Consider the following 22,772-nt stretch of genomic DNA (forward strand, 5'->3'; position numbering starts at 1 on the left):
GGAATGATTGCTGGTGTTTGAAAGTATAGAATGCCTAGGTACCCTCTGCAGCTGCTGCCATTCAGATGTTGTATGCGTCCTGCTGGCTCAAACGTTTGCCCCCCCCTCCCCCGGGCCTAATCCATCACCAGGCCTAAACCCTGACGTTTAAGAAATTAATTACAACTATTGAATTAATTATTAAGACATTAATTAATAATTAATTAATTACTTTAACTTAACCTAACTTCTGAACTGACGCATCACTACTGTGGATGCCTGCGAAACGATCTGGATATATCGCACCTGGACGTACCCGCCGTGGGACCAAGCGGATGACCCCAGAGGACTCGTCAACTCCAATCGTCAACTGCAATACCGAACTGTGGCTCACAAAACAGCTCTGCTGCAAAAGAAAAAAAAAGAAGAGACACAGATGGAGTAAGGAAGAGTATAAAGAAATAATGAGATGTTACTTCTTAGCCAAATTTGAAAACTCGGCAGGAGTAATCGAAGGAAGTTTTCAAAAATGGAAAGAGAGAACAAACAACTCTCGAACCATGACTGCCAATACCCTGGCAACAATGAGACGTTGTGTAATAAAAAATAAAAAATTATCTGAACAAGAACTCGCAGAAATCGAGGGAGAAATGTGTAACAAAAACATAGAAAACTCTGAGGCACTGGAACTGCAATTCGGCCAAGATGACCTGAACCCACAACAATCACTTGATGACGCGAACATCGCACAAGTAGAATTACAAAATACCACCGGGCACCCGAATGAATCAACAACACCTAACGATGGCGACATAGACACGGAATTAGAATTGGAGATCAAAAATCAAATCATCGACCGAATGAAATCCACATTGAATGTAAATGACAGAGTGCAGTTACCCGACTTACAAATTACAAAGAAACTGAAAACTGATATTGCAGTAGCGAATAAAATTTTGACAGAAACCATACTACCTGCAACTCTAAATGACAAACAAGGAGAAAGATCACAATGTCCCTTGACAGCAATCAACAACCTCATTTACAGCACTGCGGCAGTTATCTCAGAAAGGCACTGCCAAATACCAAGAACTGTCAACAAAAAAGGGGAAGCCATTGGGCTCGAAAGTCACGTGACTTCTGGTTCGCTGGGGCCAAACAACTATCTTAGATAGCCGCTGCCTGTGTTAATTTGCGATATTGGTCTGTTTTTAAATCGTATTTTCTGTCTCAGTGAGCTTGTTTGAAGTACAGTTCTGGGTTTTATGTTATCTTCTATGACTTATTAGCTAGTTTCAGGACTTTTAGATACTAACTAGGTAGGATTATGTTGTTTTGCAGCCGCGCAAAATGCCAGGGTATAACGTGCCAATTTGTTATAATGGATGAGAAAACAATTCGGAGTAGTCTTTCCATCGACTTCTGAATTGCCAGAAAACGACAGGAAAGTGACTGAAATTAATAAAGCTAGTGAGAATGATAAATATAATTAACATTTGAACTATGTTGAATTGTTTGTTTGGTGGTATCAAATGTCATACCGGTATTTCGTGTGCCCCAAGACAGCGTAATCGAGTCAGCTTCAATAGCAAATGATTTAAGATAAGCCACAATTATTAGATTTTTTAAAAGTGTTTATGTAGTGAAAGTGACCTAAGAATAGATGCATCAACTGCAGGCATCGGTTAGCTTTTAAGATATCTGTGCCATTTATCGAAAAAGATAATCAAGAATTTCGGTCAGCCAAATTTATATTCAACCATGCCAATCAGAAGGAAGTTATTGATTGTTTCAAGGATAGTGCTGAGAAGACTGCTATTGCTGGACAAGGATAAGAGTACCGTACTTTCGACTTGGTTTTTTGACGATGCAGCGATTTACAATTTGGTATCATTCTAACTGGAATGTAAATATTCTTTTAATGGGAGACCAGGTCTTGCTGTTATACTCATGACACTACTTCCTATAATTTAGTACTGGCACTGTTGCCAATGTTTTTCTAAATTTTGGTCAAGTTTCTATACATCGGTGTTGTTCAAAAATAACCTTTTTTCCAAATTTCACTGGCTCATGAACAAAATTGTTAGGTGGCTTGAAAAAAGGTTGCACACTAGATTTGGCTCAATTCCAACATGCAGAAGTGAAGCTATCAGATTTAAAAAAAAATTGAATTTATTGAAAAAATAAAATAGTTTTAATAAATTTTACTGGCTATGCCATGAAATTGTTGAGTTTTCAAAAAATGTTTAGCAAATTTGGCTAGTTGAGCCAAATTGAAAATTTTCTACTTTCAGTAGCTTTTGCATTGCTCTATACAAAATTTACACAAATTTCTTGAACAAAAATCAGAGGGTAATTCATAACTATTTTATTCTCTTTATAGATACTTTTAGATGTTTAACAAATCAATGCAAACATTGATGCTAGCCTCACTAATCTGTACCTGATTGCTCTGCTATTGAAGTTGCACTGTGCGCTATATGTAAACCATATCCGGGGCATCTCTGATCCCGGCATCTTGTATGATGCAATTGGTATCTCTGTCAAAAACTGCTCTCCAGAAGACACCATCTCCTTCATCGCAAGAACGAGAAGCACACGCACGCTATTTACCCCTTTAACTGTGAGAAAATGCAGCTCAACTGTCTATGGAATGACGTCACCGTAGGGAGGTGGAGCGACACACTTCAAGACGCTACCGGCCTTAAAAGTCGGGACCACATATACTTCCTGAACTTGTAGAAATCCACCCAATACGCTGGGAAGGAACTGACATTGTTGTCGACATATGGTACATCAATACCACCAGTAGGTCATTTGTGAGACCAGCCTCGTAACCATACGGACCCAACAACACTGGTATCCCTTACCGTCGTTCTCAGGGCCAGAGCACCGTGAATTTACACAAACGCCGTTCAGGATCTTGGCTTGTCAATGGAAGATACTTACGTCGACGCGATGCAGAAACGCAATAACTACAGATTGCCATTGATTACTCACAGTTACACTGCTTGCTGTTATTCTCGTCAATTTCGATATACCAACATAGTCCTATCAATTGTATTGCTTATGACTGCCCATTTTCAAGCCAACTCTGTGTGTTTAAGTGAGTCGTCAGTTTAAGACTACCTCCACAGTAGCAGTGTATAGCTTAAGTCAAAACTGCATCCGTTTATGGCAAGTTGGCAACATTAATCAGGAATACCTAATCTGTGACCAATAGCTACATTCTATTTGTTTCATTCTCGGTACAAAGGAAATACATTCTCAAGTTGTGAATTTGTTGAATTTATTGGCCAGTTATTGATTTTGTCAGCACTCTTAGAATTTTGTAAAATCAAGCGAGAGTATGCAACTATGCAAGATTAAGAAAGTATTGTTGTGGAAATATTATTATATCAGAATTAGGTAGTTCTTCTATTCAGAATCTCGAGGGAATCGTAGGGTCCAAAACGAAGAAATGGCATAAGTTTTGAGTATGCAATGCACAAGCTGCCCTGCACTTGTCAAAGTACTTGTGATGCTGGGCAAGTACTATAGTATCACCGACTCATTTCAAAATGAAGACTTTCTTCTAAACGCTCAAGTCTATTAATGATCTTGATTTGGTAGAATAGGGACACTTGATATCTGTCAATACACACATTACAAAAGTGCCGCAAACATGTCCTAAAACTACTTTAAAAAATATAACACTCCGGCAAGTATGCAATATTACATAGTACTCTGAAAAGGTGGAAATACTATCTTCTTTACTTTCATTCAGTGTGCATGCCTCCTCTTTACATCGCCTAGGTCAAGAAATCTTCCTGTCTTTTCATTGTATCGCATTTTGTGGTGTATTGAACTGATAAAATTGCTAATAAACCAATGATGATGATAATGATGATCGTCTGTTTGCACCACAACATAAATGCTTTAAAGTTCAAGGGTCTCTTTGCTTTTTGATAAGCTTTTTCTTTCTTCTCTTGCTTGCTTCCATACGTCCTCGTCAGTGGTGCCGATTTTCGAGCCTCATCGGCTTTACTTAGCCATCTGGGCTTGATTACATGACGCTGCTCATGTAGTTAGGTAAGCAGTGGGAGGCCAGATAAGCCTCCGACCCACTTGCGTCAAGTGGGATTCGAACTCAATTCCAACGCTTCCCCAATCTTTCAGGTAATTTTGCAGTTACCAACCTCTACGTCATAAACTTTCATTATACTCATGGCTGAACTGAATATTTCCCAATTCTTTGCCATCACCACCATACATTGCTGATATTGGATGGTCGTTGTCTAAATCATTTTGATTTCTTTTGACCAGATTCGGATTATTTTTGAAGAACTCGCAAATCGTAAAAGTAGCTTAACCAAATCCATCTGAAATCAAATTTAACACGGTACGGTAATGTTACAATATTAATAATCTCCGATGTTGACTGATCACTGTCTCCGTGTCGATAAGTATACACTTGAAGCATAATAATGCTGCAGCCATACGATGATTAGTTAGTACGTCCAGATGAAAGTACTAAACCTTGGAATTACTTGTTTGAAATAGGCTATCTTAAACTGCTCTATACTCCATCATGTTAATTGAATACTATACATTGTCATCTATCTGCACGAAAAAAAATCAATCCTGTAACACAAACACATAATATGACAGCAAAGACCAGCGCAGTAGCAGAAATTGCGACATACAAATGTATTACTGTCGCAGAGAAGATGATACCAGAAACGCGCTTGGCCCCAGACGGTGGTTGCTATGCTGAAAAGTCACGTGACTTTCGAGCCCAATACGCCAGCTTGGCAACGCAGAATTGAAAACAAAATCGCAAAACGAAGGTGTGACGTTGCGATACTCTCAGAACTAAAAAAGGAAATGTTTCCCGCAAAGTAAAAAATAAAGTAAAAAGAATAGAACTGGAGCACCAAACCAAACTGCAGTCAACATGAAAAGTGACAATGCTGCAAGAAGAATTAAAAATGAGAATATGCGCCAAAGCACAACGATTGAAACGATATAAAAAGCGAGAAACACAATATCGCCAAAATTTGTTATTTGCTCGCAAACCTGGACAATTTTTTCGAATAATGAAACAAAAGTCAAATCAAAAAATTACCAGCAGCAAAACGCCAGCCCCTGCAGATGTGGAAACATTTTGGAAGAAAATATGGAAAACCAAAAAATTGCACAACTCAAATGCAAATTGGATACAAGACCTCCACACTGACGATCTACAAACACCAGAACAACAATGGTCAGAAATCACAAAACAAGAAATCAAGGAGGCCCTAAAAAGTTCACTGAACTGGAAAGCAGCTGGTCCTGACCAGATCAAAAACTTTTGGCTAAAAAACCAACTGCAACACTTAATTACCTAGCGGTGACCTACAATGAAATTTTATCCTCAACCAGCTCGCACGAGATCCCAGCCTGGTTCACACAAGGGATCGCCTATCTTATTCCAAAAAATGAAAACACCAGGGACCTCAAGAACTACAGGCCAATAACATGCCTGACAACCATGTACAAAACACTGACCAAAATCCTGGCAAAACGAAGCTACAAACACCTAGAAAATATTCTACCGCCTGAGCAGAAAGGATGCAAGGAAGGCGCCCTTGGCGGTAAGGACCACCTGCTCCTTGACGAAACTATTCTTGAAAACTGCAAGAGGAGACACACTAACGTCAGCATGGCATGGATGGACTACAAAAAAGCTTTCGATTCAGTCCCTCACACGTGGATACTGAAAACAATGCGTGTGTACAAAATGAATCCGATCATCATCGGATTTATTGAAAATTCAATGAAAAATTGGCATACAAAACTGTTGATCAAACATGACCAACGTGAAATATAAACCTGTACAATTCAGATATGCAATGGTATCTTCCAAGGCGACTCATTCTCACCACTTCTATTCTGCCTCAGCTTAGCTCCACTCAGTGAGTTGCTGAGAAAAAATGAAACAAGATATGTGATGAAAAAAGCAGCAAATTCTGAAGGTCAAAAGATTCATCACTTTTTGTTCATGGATGATCTGAAACTGTATGCGAAATCCGATACAGACCTGAATAACCAAATGAAAATTGTTCATGAGTTTTCGGAAGATATAAAAATGAAATTTGGCCTGGATAAATGCTCAAAACTTACCATACGACGTGAAAGAGCAACCAGCACTGGCGACATGAACTTCAAAATGGACGAAACCATAACAGAACTGAATGCTGAAGATCACTCTAAATATCTAGGGATCTGTGAAAGCGACAACATTAATCATGCTGCAATGAAATCAAGTCTAAAAAAAGAATACATTAGCAGGCTCAAATCAATTCTCAAAACTGAAGTCAATTCCAAAAACAAAATCAATGCCATAAACAATCTTGCAGTGCCTGTCTTTAGATATAGCTTTGGTGTGGTGAACTGGCGCAAAGATGAAATTAAAAAATCGGACACCAAGACGAGAAAACTGATGACAATGCACCACATGCATCACCCAAAATCTGATACACAAAGACTGTACATCCCCAGAAAAAATGGTGGTCGAGGACTATTTGGTTGTATTAAGCTTTAAAGTAATCTAGGCTAAAATCTAGGCTATATACCCATCTAAGAAACAAAATGACAAAGCCCGGAACAAACGAAGATGTCATCTTGCTGAGACTGAAAAAGATGGAGAGTAAACTGGATAATACGCTCGCCGAAGTCAAAGTGTTAAAGGAAGAAAACAAGGAACTGCGCAACATCATCTCAGAACTGCAGACTACAGCTGAAGATATCAAAAAATCTGGTTCTGCCGTAGAAGAACTGCGAGAAGAGATAGAATCTTGCAAGACTGGTATGGAATTCATGAATGCAGAATTTGAGGACACCAAAAAAAATCTAGAACTCGCCTCACAAAAATCCATGCTCAACGAACACGACAAATTTGAGTCAACTATAAGATTCCTGAACAAAAAAATATCTGACCTAGAACGCACCAACGACAACCTGGAGCAGCAATCTCGAAACAACAACCTGGAATTTCATGGTGTTCCCCACTCCGAAAAAGAAAATCTGCCTGAAACTATCATGAAAATAGCTAATGCCTTGAAAGCTGAGATTACTGCGCCACAGATTGTGCAGTGTTATAGAGTGCGCTTCAGAAATAAGGACAAAACAGGACCTGTTATAGCCAAATTCTCTTCAGAGCAACCAAAAAAAGAATTCCTCAAAGTGAAAAAGGCCAAAAGGGATATCAAGGACTTTGGTGTAGAAGGAATGAAACAACTCTTCCTAAACGAAAATTTAACAGATTACAGAAGAGATGTTTTCTTTGAAGCGCGAGCTGCGAAACAAAAAAAAAGCTTCAAATACCTCTGGACTGCAAATGGAAATATCTACATGAAAAAGAATGATGGTGCACCCAGAATCCGCATTGAGTCAAAGGATGACCTCGATAAACTCAAATAGAAACTGCTATACTGCTCTCTCACTGCAAACGCAACCCACACTAAAAAATGGCTCAAAACTTTTTCAACGTGAGCAACTGCAGATCTATCAATTCAACGAATAGTTGTGATATCCCATCATCTCAAGGAATTTTACTTGCACACTTAAACACAAGATCCCTCCAAGCTCATCTAGATGAAATCCCCCCCCTGTTTGAAATGTTCAATTGCTCACCAACCATCATCGGAATTTCTGAGACCAAGTTGAAAGAACATCCAACGACTAATGTTAACCTGACAGGTTTCAACTTTCTACACTCGCCATCTAAAACGAACGCTGGAGGTGTTGGACTATACATCAACGAAGGTCTGAGATATGACATGATGCCCGACGTAAAATTTGAAACCGAAGGCGTAGAATATATATTTGTCAGAGTACATGTACAAAAAGCTCTCACAGTGGCAGTCATCTACAAACACCCAGGAACAAAGCAAGAGACTTTTCTTGACGAATTCTCAAATATTCTGGAAACGCTAACGGCAGCTAACGAACAAATATTTATTATGGGAGACATAAATATTGATTTGCTGAAGACCACCAACTTTAACACAAGGTACCGTGAAATGCTTGATTCTTATGGAATAGCTCAGATAATTACTGAACCCACAAGAATAACTGATCAATCCAAAACTCTACTAGATCACTTCTACTCCAACACTCAGCAATATCACCTGTCCCCTTTTGTGCTCCAACACAGTATGACTGATCACTATCCCATCATCTGCCACATGAAATTGGCCCTGCCACATTGTGCTAAAGAATTTGAATCTCGAACGCCCTTAAACCCACGCGGTATAGAGGAGTATATTGAAATTGTCAGCAATACCTTCAACAACTACAAAATTCCTCCACTCACAACTGACAACTACAACTGCCATTTTGAAAAATTTATTGAGGAACTGCGGGCAGCCCTCGACACATCTTTCCCAATTAGGAAAGTCAACCGCAATGCAAGGCGCTTGAAATCGAAACCCTGGATTGGTCATGACATACTAGTTGCGATCAAAACAAGGGATTGGATGCATAAGCACTACTATCTGCAAGGCACCATCGAAGGCAAAAAAGTGTACAAAAAATATGCAAACCAAGTGACGCATATGAAAGAAAATGCCAAAAAAGCATACTTCCAAAAAAGATTCGAAGAGTGCTCCAAAGATCCCAAGAACACATGGAAAACCATTGGAGAAATTATCAACCTAACTAAAGGTAATGCTCCCAAGAGTACTGATGACATCGAGCTACTCGAGAACGGCAGCATCATCAAAGACCAGCTTGCAGTAGCAGAAAAGTTCAATCAGTATTTTTGCAACATTGGTCCGGATCTTGCAGCTTCAATACCAAACTCCTCCGATGACTTTCTCTCGTACTTGAGTCCTGGTCCTCAGAAATCCATTTTTCTTGAGCCGACAAGTGAAGGAGAAGTTGCGATCGTATTATCTGAAATGAAAAGTAACAAAGCAGTAGGACCCGATCTCATCCCAACTCACTTTCTGAAGCTAGTCTTTAATATTATTGGTGATGTTATATGCATTTTCTTCAATGAGTCGATACGTCTAGGCATTTTCCCAGATGCACTGAAAACTGCCAGAGTAATGCCAGTGTTTAAGAAAGGCTGTAAAAAGCTAATTTCTAACTACCGACCAATATCTGTTTTGCCAAATCTTGCCACGGTTTTTGAGAAACTGATTGACTGCCGACTTAAGAACTTTTTTGAATTGAATGCAGTACTGTCTCCGACCCAGCATGGATTCAGATCCAACCACAACACCAACCATGCAATACTATCAATTGTAACGGACTATTACAAAACCATCAAGCAAAAAGAAAGTGGCTGCAGCATTTTTATCGATCTCCGCAAAGCTTTCGATACAGTTAACCACAGAATCTTAAGATACAAGCTAGAACACTATGGAATCAGGGGTATTGCAGCAACTCTACTTGAAAGCTACCTGGCAAACCGCAAACAATTTGTTAAACTGGGGACATTAAGAACGACTACCAGAGATATAACTTGTGGAGTGCCACAAGGCTCAGTCCTTGGACCGACTTTTTTCCTCATTTATATTAACGACATTGTTAATGCATCTTTATTCCGCACAACGCTATTTGCTGATGATACTCACCTCTTCATAACCTCCAACACTGTCGATGATTTGCATGCATCTGTGAATAGGGAACTCCCAAAAGTGTCGAGATGGCTGCAAGCAAACAAACTAAGTTTGAATGCAGATAAGACCGAAATGCTCGTTTTAAATAATGCCAGTCATAATTTCACTGTGAACATCAATCATAAACAAATCTCAATATGTGACTCAGCAAAATATCTCGGCGTCACCATTGATTCCAAATTGTCTTGGAAGCAGCATATTGAATGCACAATATCAAAACTAGCTCGGTGTGTGGGAATAATGACCCGTCTCCAATCTTTGGTTTCCAAATCAGTACTACGAACCATCTACTTCTCTCTTTTCCACTCGCATCTGCAATATGGAATCGTAGTATGGGGAAATGCATGTACAACATTTTTGTGCAGAATTCGAACCCTGCAAAACCGTGCGATACGGCTGATCTCATCTGTACCTTTACGTACCAATTTATCGCCTTACTACCGTAAGCATCGAATTTTGCGAGTTGATGAACTATATCGCTTCGAAGTATCAAAAGTTGTTCACAAATATTTTTCCAATAGTCTCCCTCCTGTGTTTGATGACTTTTTCATACCTGCTAAACATGTCCATTCCCATTACACGAGATCTTCGTCTAAAGGAAACGTCTACTTACCCCAACCCAATAGCAACCTAACTAAGAGATCTATCGACTACTCGGGACCTATCATCTGGAATGCATTACCATCACATATCCGTGAATTGCCTTATAATAGATTCAAAAAAGCCCTACTTGATCACCTCTTGTCGTTACACTAACACTGTTGCCCTACCTCGCCCAGACATTGCTTCATTGATCATTTGCTACCATTGTTTATTTTTTTTTCTATTTTCCTTTCGTAACTAAACATTTTTTTACAGCCAGACTGTTCTGAGTCAAGTGTACCTGTTTGATGCTGGTGTGATCAGACTAGATGACCTTCACGGTCTTATCGATCATTCCTATCTAATACCGAATACTGTGCACGCATATTTTCTGTACCACCATCACTGCCGTTTGTTATGTATTTTGGTTCGATGAAAATAAAGACTCTCTCTCTCTACAAGAAATTGAACCAACTTTTAAAACAGAAATCATCGGCTTGTCACAGTACATCAACAACAGCGATAACATTTACTGCAAACTCATTGCACAGGAAGACAAACAGCGCAAAACAAAATCTCTGAGCTATCGTCACGACAAGTACGTCAGAGAAGTCAACATGGAAACAGCTAACTTGTACACTGCTGAAAACACTGTTGCCAAACCCACAACAATAGCAAAAGCAGCACGAGTTCGATACAAAAATGCAACGCTCAAAATGAGAGAAACGATATGGGAGTCAATGCCTCTTCATGGACAGCACAAGAAGTTAACTTCACAGCCCCATGTAGACGAGCTTTCATGGACCTGGCTAACCAGCTCTGGCCTGAAACCGGCAAGCGAAGGATTCATTTTTGCAGCACAAGACCAATCGCTTCCCACAAAATACTATCGCAAAATAATTCTGAAGCAAAACACAGACGGCAAATGCAGAATGTGCCACAACCAAAATGAAACTGTGGCACATCTCATGTCCGGCTGTGGTGCACTTGCAGCTACCGAATACACACGGAGAAACAATAGGATTGGTCACTACGTTCATCTTGAATTATGCAAACATTTTAACATCACCACTTCGACAAAAAATTGGTACGATTACAACCCAGCACCAGTGACAGAAAACGACCAGATAAAAATTCAGTGGGATGTACCCGTTAAAACTGACCGCGAAATCTGAAGCAACCGCCCGGATATGATCATCAAACTAAAAAAGAAAAGAGAATGCTAATTCATTGAACTGGCTGTCCCAGCTGATCACAATCTACAACAAAAAGAATCAGAAAAGCTGTCCAAATACGCAGATCTCAAAATGGAATGTGAGAAAATGCGGCTATGCAAAATAAACATTGTACCGATAGTAATTGGCGCTACAGGGGTCGTAAGAAAAAAACTCATGAGACATATCCAACAGATTCCGGGTAACGTTCGATTCGACATGATCTAAAAGATCACGGTATTGGGCACTGTGCATATTCTTCGGAAGGCCTTGAATGCACCACAGGACTAAAATTATACTAGGGAATCACAGCATCATTTCTGTAATTTCGATTCTTCATTTTCAATCATCTCTACCCCTGCTCTGTAACCCTTGCCAATTCTTCATCAACTGCAATTCTGTAATTGACTTCTCCGTGTATTGCATAGGAATAACAATTTGACTGCATTACTGAAATTTTAAAAATTTACTCCAATCTCGCCATTTTCCTTTGGGTGCAGGTTGCTCCCCGGATTATGTGTGTATTGACCAGTTTCTCACTGTGAATAAAGAATATTATATTATTAATAATAGATGCGAAAGGAGGGGCGGTCTGGAGGCCTAAAGTTACATTAGATACTTATGGGAGGCCCCCCGAGAAGTCTACCCCCTTCTATTCGTAGGGCCACCACTGCTATAGGTTGTATAAACTGAATCGGAAACGCGTTCACTCTGAAGTCTAATATATTTATGCACCGTGATTACGAATTTACGATCGATGTTAAAAATTTATAAGTTACTGTTTCGATATTCAAGTTCAAATCTTATTTGTTGACAGGTTTGTGCTTTAAACAGTTCGTCGCGCGTTTCGAAGTCCTAATTCGTAATACAATAAATCCGTACACGTGATTACCGGCAATCCTCACTCACAAAAGACGTTATTTCAAGCAATGAAAGCACCAAATATTTGATTACTTAAGTCAGTCACTAACCGGTCTTTTTAGTTTGTGACGAGCACCCAGCACGTCTCCGTGTTTGAGGAATATAATTTGAGTTCACAGTATGAGAAAACTCATGCAGTGAAATACGTACAATCGTGTAACACTCGTGATATACGGGAATGGATATACAATGTACATAAGGTACAGAGGTAGCAAAGATGAGCGGATTTTAAACTTCTGTGTCCTAATCCAATCCAAATCCGAAGTTTCGAATCCTAATCCAAGTCATAATCCAGAAACTCTGTGCATTCCAATCCTAATCCTGATCCTAATCTGATATAAACTTGGAATTCCCCGTGAAAATCCCAAATCCTCCGCCTATAATTATGTAAATAAAATATACTGCATTAAAAGTGCCAAAGTACATGAAGTAACTTGGGTAAGACGAAAAACCTCGTCGTCATTCGCCACAGGACTTCTATATCTTTTCGAAAATGGATAAATCTAATTCTGATCCTAATCCAATACAAAAATATTCTAAAATCCTAATCCAATCCAAATCGGACAAAATTTACCAAATCCGCTTTTTCCGAATCCTATAATCATAATCCATGCTCATCTCTGATAGCTGATAGGTAGTACACGGAACCAGTACCTACTTCAAACTTCCGCCACGGTATGAATGAAACACGTCATTTTAAGTCAAATCACTCTTGCACCTGAGGACATATAGCAGTGGTCGGGAACCTATGGCTCGCGAGCCATATATGGCTCTTTTGGGTATAAGATATGGCTCTTTGACATATTTTTAATTCTGTACTAAATTTTATCGATATTGCAGCAATAGACACTTACGTGACCTTTGACACGAACCAATCAGGTTGCAGCAGGATGAAAACAAACATCAAGCCCGGGCAAACTTACTATGAGCTCTTATGGAAAAGGGTTGAAAAATGAAGGTTTTTAGCAAAATGACATTTAATTGGGGATAGCTGGCTTTGGTGAATGGTAATAACGTTGAGCTAGTACGTATTTGCAGTGTTATAACCTAGAATAAACCTGAATGGTGGCAAGCAACCATCAGCACGGTATGTCTAAATGAATGGATTTCTGACAACTTTTCGGATGAAACAACTATTGCGGTGTTATCATTAGTCGTAAACAATACTATAGGATTGTCGTACCGAATAGCACGTATTAGAGGAATCTTGAGTCAGGATAGGTGGGGTATTCATTATGTGTGCTCGGTGTTATATGCGTTCTAGTTAGGGAATCATATACGGAACAGTCTGTATCACTATCTAGCAAATTATACTGTTACACTCAGGGTTGTAATGACTCGAGTCATGACTCGACTCGAGTCACGATTTTATGATGACTCGACTCATTTTCTTAAAATACGGAAATGACTCGACTCGAATCAATCTGTGTATTGACTTGACTTGGACTCGAGTCATTGTGCATGACTCGAGACTCTGACGGTCAAGACCGACATTTCATTGTAATTTCGAAGAATAGTAAAGTAACCACACTATTGGGATTTCGTCTATTGGTACTGATACTTGAAAACGCGACCAGAAACTGCTAAAAATGAGGAAAATTAGTATTATAAATGCGAACCATTCGATATCACCAAACTGAGTTATAAAAAGTGGATTCAGCAAGATTTAGCAACTGATCAGTCGACACAATAACTTGGACTCGGCCCTCTGATCGCTGACTTGGACTTGACTCAGTGGTGAATTGAACATGACTCGAGTCAAAACTTTAAACGTGTGATTGACTTGGGACTTGGTTACAACCCTGGTTATACTGGACACTTGTCTGCATATTCTATAATCAGCATGTTACTATAATATATGTGTTAGGCAACATGATCCGACCACAGCTGAAATTGCCATTTTTTGTTCTAGCTCATGTATTGAATCCATCAGGATAAATGCCGGATAAACACAGCAGCTAAACTGCTAATAGCCTACCTACGGTGAAACTTGGAGATTGCTACCCAGAACGTTCCTGGTGTGCGCTTCTACCTTTCCCAGAGCCAATAACATGCATGGAAGAATGTAAAATCTGGATAAAGGCATGTGGACTTCCTTATAGTCATCTGAATTCTCATTTTATTGATAAAATGACGTATGTATTATTGTACCAAAAATATTGAATCGTCACATAATTTAGTAGATAGAACAATGAGTCCAAACTGATATGCAGTCACACCGCTTTCGTTGTTGATGCCACAATCGACTTGGTGTGTGTCTCATATTATTCCGCTCCAGTGTTGTTGCTTGATGGTGTAAAATGGATTGAAATTGTTGAAAGCAATATATTCAATGATAAGATGGATAGTTGATGACATTGGTAGGGGTCGACATGAGTCGCACGAGCACGCCTTGATGGGTGCCTGTACAGCAGTGTTGTTGCTCTGTAAAATAAACATATTATATATTTTATGCAGGCTTGATGGATATCCTTTATGACGCTGCAGAAAGAGGAAGTCGAGGGATAAAACGCAAGAAAATCAAATTTCTAGAAGAAGTATAGAAGCACAAAACAGGAAACTCTTCCAGGAAAATTACAAATTGACGGACAATTATTGCTAGTGAAGTTCAGCTCTCAGAGCACCATAGTGTCAAAAGATGTGGAGAAGCTGATGAAATTTTATACTGGACTACATTAAATTATTTCTGAATTGCCCGACTTATCCTACTGACGTCAAATTCCTGTTATTGTAGTAAGCATAGTATTAAACCATTAGGTGAATCGTATGTAACTGCTTCATTAAATTTCGATTTGGCTATGTAGAGATGTGGTTCTTAAAAATCCAGCATTTGCATCCATTCGCGAATTCTCAAATCTAGAATGATTATTGACTGTACTGAACTGATGAAGACAAACCCCGCCGTGCTCACAATATCTTTCTGTCTATAAATCACATACAACTTTGAAAGGATTGATGGATTGTGGTGTACTAACTTTTGTCCGAGAACCAGTGTTGGTATGACTCGAGTCATGACACTTTGCTAAAATGACTTGACTTGGCATGTCAGAAATGTGGATTGACTAGTGACTCGGAGCAAAATTCATGAGTCAATTTCAAGTCCTCAAGTAATCGGTGTCAATAAAAACCACTGTATCTTGCACACTGTATGTTCGGACTGTTCACGAAACGCTGGTGAGAGTGACCAACCATTCAATGATCGAGCGTTTTACGGAGCCTTCATTGTTCTCTCACAAATATATTTTTATTGCAAACGAATCTTACAGCTTACGTTGTCGTAAACTAGTATACCGTAGTAAAGTAATTTAATAGCAAAATGTCTATTTCTGTTCTACATTTTTACCGTAACCAAATGTCTTGTTTTATTGAAATTGATTGGAATATAGGCTAGTTTATATAGTCCTTAACTATTGACGAAGACTCGAATTGTATCATATCAATTTGTAAATGGGTAATGTATTGCATCTTATCAATTCATTTCTCTATTCTCTATTTTGGATGTTAACTATAAACTGAGGCTATGCAATCACGTAGTTTAGCAGTTCTACGTATACGTGAGCGACACAGCGCCTTCTTGTGTGTATAACTCTGTCTTCGTTCATTGGTGTGTGTGACTTGACTCGTGGCTCGACTTGACTCGAGTCAAAATGTGCAATGACTCGAAATGACTTGTGACTCGAAGGTAGTGACTTGATCCCAACACTGGCGAGAACTATTCACATGGAGCTATGGTGCACTAAGAGATGCTATCATGGCAGAAAAGGGATTCGCAATTGAGCCTGAAATCAAGAAATTAAATCTAGATTTTATATTCCTGCACATGATTTGGCACATCGTCAAATGTCAGGGCCAAACTGTTCCGCAACAAGAAAGATGACGAGACATCATATTCATATTAAACAACTGATCGGAAGAATCAAGGAGTGTGAAATTTTGTCCGGTGTCATAATATGCAGCATTGTCTATCAACTAACCGAATATGGACTAATTGCTTACTCTAATTCAAGATTAGAAATGAATGACGCAACATATTCAGCATTTGTGCAAATTCAGTTCCATTGTGAATATCGTAATGACTAATAGCATGCTACAGATCCTAATTGCATGGTGCCATGGTCAGTGTGTGCCAACAGTGCATGTCTATACCAGTGTTGGGATCAAGTCACTACCTTCAAGTCACGAGTCATTTCGAGTCATTGCACATTTTGACTCAAGTCAAGTCAATCGATTTTCAAAGGTGACTCGAGTCAAGTCAAGTCACTCGATTTTTGGAGGTGACTCGAGTCAAGTCGAGTCAAGTCAAGTCAAGTCACGAGTCAAGTCACATTTCAAGTCAAGTTGCCTTTTCGATGTATGTATGAGGAATGATTACGTCACTGCAATTTGCTAGCTGTCTGAAATACAGTTTGAGTGGTCATTGGTCATTGATTTCGAACCGATGAACGAATATAGAGTTAAATATACACGCAAGAAGGCGCTTTATCGCTCACATATACGTAGAACGTTACCCATTTACAAATAGATATGATACCATTCGAGCCTGTGCCCATGGTTGAGGACTATATAAACTATATTCGACTTCAATTTCAATAAAACAATCGGTTTGGTTAAGGTAAGATGAGAACAGAAACAGACATTTTGCTATTCTATACTTTACCACTAGAGCAGGCCTGGGTAAAGTGCGGCCCGCGGAGCTATTCTGTGCGGCCCGCGAGAGGTTGCTTGAAATTGAAAATATAAAACCTAATTTTTAATGTTGCTGTGTGGTCTAAAACCACAGAATGTATAAACTGAACCAGAAATTTACTATCAAGCCTGTTCATTAACATGCCGCATTTACGCAGCCTACATGCGTGCCCCACATTCTTAATCCAGATTCAAAGTAAAGTGAATGTAGCAAATTATGCCATTACAATTAAAGTCACAAGAAGTCACCGAACCTTCTTTGTTGCCATCGCTACATTACTCATTACACGGTCTCTGTTTCAAATTGTTACGTGATGCGTTTCCAAATCCCTAATTCGTAAAACAATTCAAACAGTGCCCGTGATTTCTATGAATATATCACCACCCATAAAGGATGTCAAAAAAAAGAATCCAAAAGTTTAAATTCAAGGATGGTTCGGAGGACTAAATATTTGTTTACTACCCCTCTTTTTAGGAGTTAGTGCGGAGAAAGTCGCCGTGTTTAAGGAGTATAATTTAAGTCGGTTCCATGACAAAAACACGAAAACATACACTCGACCAAGATACGGCGAATTTCGGAATAACTGTAAGCTTGGCTCAATAACAAGGTCATTTCGGCAAGCTGCACACTTCTCGGAAACCATCAGACAATAAGCTTTATAGTATCCCCAGGACCGTAACTGCCGCACCCCAAACCCCGGAATTGGGAGGCGAGCTCTAAAGGAGCCCAAAATTATTTCGTGAACGAACATAAATTATGGAGCATTTTTTCAAAATTTATGCAACTTCTTTCAAATAGGCCTGATTTAGAGATCACTGGCTCATAGAATTGGCCATTTCGGCGTCAGCCATTACCTCGTCACGACTCACCAAAATATATGAAGTTTAGGCCAACACGGGATAACGAGAATGTACTGCAATTGCAACTGCTGATCAAATTCACTAAGTAAAGGCGAAAAAGCTCGACAGCGAGAAAACCTTAGCCGAAAAGGACTGCCCTTATGCTGACCGAAAAACACGATGTCCTATTGTTCATAGGCAATATTTGCCCGTGAAGAAATACCAATTGGGAATTGTGTGCGTCTTCTAGTTTAGTACAATTTGGCAATTTCAATATCTTTTCACATAGCAGACATGAGGTCACGAAATAACAACATGCAACGAAGTATTTATGCCAACGAACGGGCCCTCCCGAATATTTCCAAGACAGCGCCTCACTTAGCTCTAGCGGTAAAACTGGGTACGTGGGCTGAGAGAGATTAACAAAATATAGCAATATATATGCAATTATCAATATTATAGACCGATTGAATCACGAATCATGGAAAAATTCCGCGCTTCGCGCGATTAGGACATACAACGTTGCCAATTAGTGTATACAAGAAATCCCGCTCAGAAGTAGTGTTAAAAACGTGCATCCCGATGAGGTCTGGTGGGGCGAAGCACCATGAGTTTGATTTATAACTCTCTGGAGGGCCCAAGTCCAAAGTTTGGGGGCTGACGACCGGCTTTTTCGGCCATCTAAAATGCTTCATAATGCATTGATAGAAAAACGCGGATAGGGGTTTAAAGAAGGATCAAAATGTGTCATGTTTAACATTGTTTGAAAATATGACGGCAAATGAATATTTGTTTTGTAATCAACCGTCACTTTCTCATTCCCCAATATCAACACATCCACTGAGCACCATTTAGTGAAATTGACTGCTTTCAATTTAGAAATAAAATCAATACACTGGAAAACAGTTAAAATTTCTGACTCGGCCCGCCAACATATTTTATGATTCTAATTTGGCCCGCGGAGAAAAATAATTGCCCACCCCTGCACTAGAGTTACGACAACGTAAGCTTTAAGCTTCGATCACTTCGCGAACAATCCGAACATATCCAAGATACAGTGATTTTTATCGACACCGATTACTTGATGACTTGAAATTGACTCGTGAATTTTGCTCCGAGTCACGAGTCAATCCACATTTCTGATACGCCAAGTCAAGTCATTTTGGCAAGTGACTCGAGTCAAGTCAAGTCATGCGAAAAAGGTGACTCGAGTCTGACTCGAGTCAAGTCATGACTCGAGTCATCCCAACACTGGTCTATACATACTATATTCCAGTGGTGTGGTGTGCATTGAATCTCATTTAGATGCCCAATTTGTTGAATAAACAGTTCTCCAGGTACAGATGTTGTAGGATTATTTGTGTTTGGTGTAATGTTATAAAATCGAAGACACCAGAGACACCAGACACACCAAAATCTACCTAGAGGCAGGAGTTGATGGGTTCCGAGTACGGTTAAGAGATGGCTTGGCAATCACGATCGAGCTCACTGATGCTGACGCAAATCACAATGTATGTCTTTCAGCCCTTGTAGCTTCAGGTGTTGGATTGTCTTGATCCGTGCATAACTGCATATGCATGAGAGCATATCAGAACCTAATCTGAAAATAAAACCATGGTTACAATATCTATTGCATGAGTCTCTGAAGAAATGCCTTTTTCCTTACTTACCCTGTCTTACAAGTGCAAGACGAATCAATATTAGATTTTCCGAGATATTTCCATCAGGTGTGGTATCTCACTTTTCTGCAAGTTTTTTCTGCGATAACATTGGCTGTTCACTAGAATATTGCTTCCACAATAAGAGTGGATTGTCTCCTCAATCTTTATCCCTAAGTCGTGTACGTAGCTTCGTAGCTTTCTCCGCGGTGTTAGAAGAAAATACTGTCCCACTCAAATCCGAAAATCCGATAGAATATCCATAGCTTTCAATCAATATATACCAAAATTGTACTGTGTGGCAGCGGCTATATTTTTCTAACATATATTTCTGAACAGGAGATATTATGCTTGGAGATTTTACTCGTGACCTGAGCCTATGAAATCGTCAAGTATGCATTACCACAATCCGATAGTATAGTATACATCAATCGTTGCTTAATCCTAAAAGTTGTCAAAACTCCATGCATTTGGACACACCATGCTGATGCGTACTTGCCACCATTCATGTTCATTCTTGATTAAAACGCTGCATCTACATACTAGCTCTGCGCTATTACTATTCATCAGGTCCAGCCATCCCCAATTCAATGTAATTTTGCTAAAAACCTTCATTTTTCAATCCTTTTCCATAAGAGCTCATAGTAAGCTTGCCCGGGCTTGATGTTTGTTTACATCCTGCAGCAACCTGATTGGTTCGTGTCAAAGGTCACGTAAGTGTCTATTAGTTAGTAAATTTTCTTGACGCCCAGTATAATTGTTCTGCCCGTATCCAGGGTTACGAGCTCGTACCCCTTTATAAAATCCTCAAATATAAGTTGCTGTAGCGACAGCGACCAATATTCATCGCGTATTCGATGTACCCGGCATCGCGCGTTGCGTTATCTTGGAGTGCACCATATGTTGGTTAATCAAAGAGAATAGCAGACATGGGAACGCATAAATGACAATCTAGTTTAGAAATACACATTGTCTTCCTCATCTACGCCGAGATATGAACTGCGTTGGAAGTGTCATTCCAATTACAAATCCCAATTACAAGCAACGCTTCGCTATCCATCTTCTCCATTGATAAGTAGCTTTCTAGTATTACCGTTAAAATGTAGGCGTGTAGTGCAACGTTTATGTTACCGCCGTATTTGGATTTTCGAAATGAGTGCTACAGTTATATTACATTAATATCAATTATTATAAATTCTGAGTTATTAGCGATGAATTTCGCTATAACACTGTGATTAGTAGCATACCAGTTTTTACAGAGAAAATATGGCGCCCACGACGAATCCCATGTAGTGAGTTTGAATTGGTACTACAATGACGTCACTAATTTCAATTGTGACGTGATAATTGATGGATATGTATGGCTCTTTGGGAGTTCAAATGGAAAAATATAGGGCTAACTTGGCTCTTCAGACGAAGAAGGTTCCCGACCACTGACATATAGGGTAGTATGCACGTGCACGTGTGTCGTATACACACGTAGAATTTATAATCTCGATGTGATTCTGCTACCTTAGAAAAGCTAAATATTTTCCAATAGCCCATGTCTGCTTTTGCTACCGACAACAAAGAGGAATACGCATGACAATGACAGGGATACAGTGGGGGTGCATTGATCTGCCAAAGATGTACGAGCTGTGGATGGTATCTGGCTGGCATCGTGTCCTGGGGCTCACCAAAATGCGACGAACTTCCCTGCAGTCTTCACAAATACGTACTACGTCGAGAATTGGATTCGGCAACACACCTGTACACCGAGAGGAAAATGATTCGCGTGTTGGACCACGTGACAAAAATGCCGTTGAAAATATGTGAATTTGGAGAGAACGGCATGAGTTGGCTGAATCGCATGCATGATTCCATATTTTGTGATACTTATTTGAATGCTGAAGTACAGGACGACTTGATAAAGGCGTTGCCTCGTTCTTCATTTCTATGGGAAATAGGTAAAGCAAAGGTCCAAATTATGGGACTTCACGTTAAAGAGAATGAAAGTCTATGCATAAAGCAAATAGTTCCAATGCTACATTTGCCATCTTCTTAAATATATACAAAATGCATATTTCGGGAAGATCAGAAACCAGTGTTATTTAGGTACAACATCAATGGCAAATGCAAATGCCTATTCGGATATACACGCAGGTTATATATTTGCGATATAATACCATCTTATCACAGGTTGATTCATCTCCGAGTTACCTAAATAGAGACCAAACGAATTGAAAATACAGAAAGGACCAAATCTATAGGTAAAACATGATACGAATGCCCGTTAAAAATTCTCTATCCGGCCGAACCTTCAATGCTACGTATCAGGTGTGCCAAACTCAAGTTGCAACACGGGCCAGATTCAAACCTTCAAATACCTCGCGGGCCGGATCAGAAAAATTACTCCATAATGTTACCTCAAAATCAATGCCCCTGGTGCCCACTTGAATACTCAATTATGCAGACTACGGATTATAGGGTTCTATACTATCAACACTTTTAATCGTGAACAATGGAATTGATATCGGAGTCGGATGTAACAAAATCTAGCTGTTTACGGGGTCAATCTGGACTTCATTTGTTTATTGTATCATGAAAACAAAATCCGTGCGATTGAGGTCTTGGCTACTAGAGTTGGTGTGGACCTCTGAAAGGTTCAGGTTCGTGTGAACGCAAACCTTTTTTGAAAGGTTCTGTGTGAACGCGATCGTGAACCTCATAACGTCACGTGACGTCATATTGCTAATTCCAACCCTACATTTCAATGAAGTGATAGCATATTTATGTATACACAACAGCACCTAGCAACGACTCGAGCCACATATTGCCACATCGCTGAAGTAGGCTACATATTAACGTTTTGAACGTCGCCAAATGTATCAACTGGGGCAATCAAATGCTGGTAAAATAATCCCATCAAATCAATATCTTCCGTCGCTTTGCCAACACTTTAGACTAGGACTTGCAAGGGAATATAAGCGTACGAGTATTGCTGCGTTGATATTGAGCAGAGTGTAAAACGGGTTTCTATACTTGCTACCGATATTACTCCGTTAACAAGTTATACAGGTATCGTGTACATCAATATATCATTTCACTGAGATGTAGGGTTGGAACTAGCAATATGACGTCACGTGACGTCGTGAGGTTCACGTTCGCGTTCACACAGAACCTTTCAAAAATGTTCGCGTTCACACGAACCTGAACCTTTCTGAGGTCCACACCATCCGTATTGAATACATGCATTTATATAA

At 39.5% G+C, this 22,772-nt stretch overlaps 3 long non-coding RNA genes across 3 annotated transcripts; 1 reads left to right on the forward strand and 2 right to left on the reverse strand.

Annotated features, from left to right (window-relative positions):
• Positions 1 to 8,333: 8,333 nt before the first annotated feature.
• Positions 8,334 to 11,214, reverse strand: LOC145436929 (uncharacterized). Its single transcript, XR_013914494.1, has 2 exons — positions 9,585 to 11,214; positions 8,334 to 8,898 (listed from the first exon to the last, which is right to left on the reverse strand). It is a non-coding gene; the product is annotated as an uncharacterized LOC145436929 (long non-coding RNA).
• A 3,084-nt stretch (positions 11,215 to 14,298) lies between these two features.
• Positions 14,299 to 19,214, forward strand: LOC145436910 (uncharacterized). Its single transcript, XR_013914485.1, has 2 exons — positions 14,299 to 14,428; positions 14,804 to 19,214. It is a non-coding gene; the product is annotated as an uncharacterized LOC145436910 (long non-coding RNA).
• Positions 14,416 to 20,157, reverse strand: LOC145436909 (uncharacterized). The gene is made up of 3 exons (XR_013914484.1): positions 19,543 to 20,157; positions 19,294 to 19,472; positions 14,416 to 14,770 (listed from the first exon to the last, which is right to left on the reverse strand). It is a non-coding gene; the product is annotated as an uncharacterized LOC145436909 (long non-coding RNA).
• Between the last annotated feature and the right edge of the window lie 2,615 nt (positions 20,158 to 22,772).

This window comes from Botryllus schlosseri, chromosome 4, assembly GCF_051294905.1.
Source record: "Botryllus schlosseri isolate E-star chromosome 4, Bs_hap1, whole genome shotgun sequence".
NCBI classification, from domain to species: domain Eukaryota; kingdom Metazoa; phylum Chordata; class Ascidiacea; order Stolidobranchia; family Styelidae; genus Botryllus; species Botryllus schlosseri.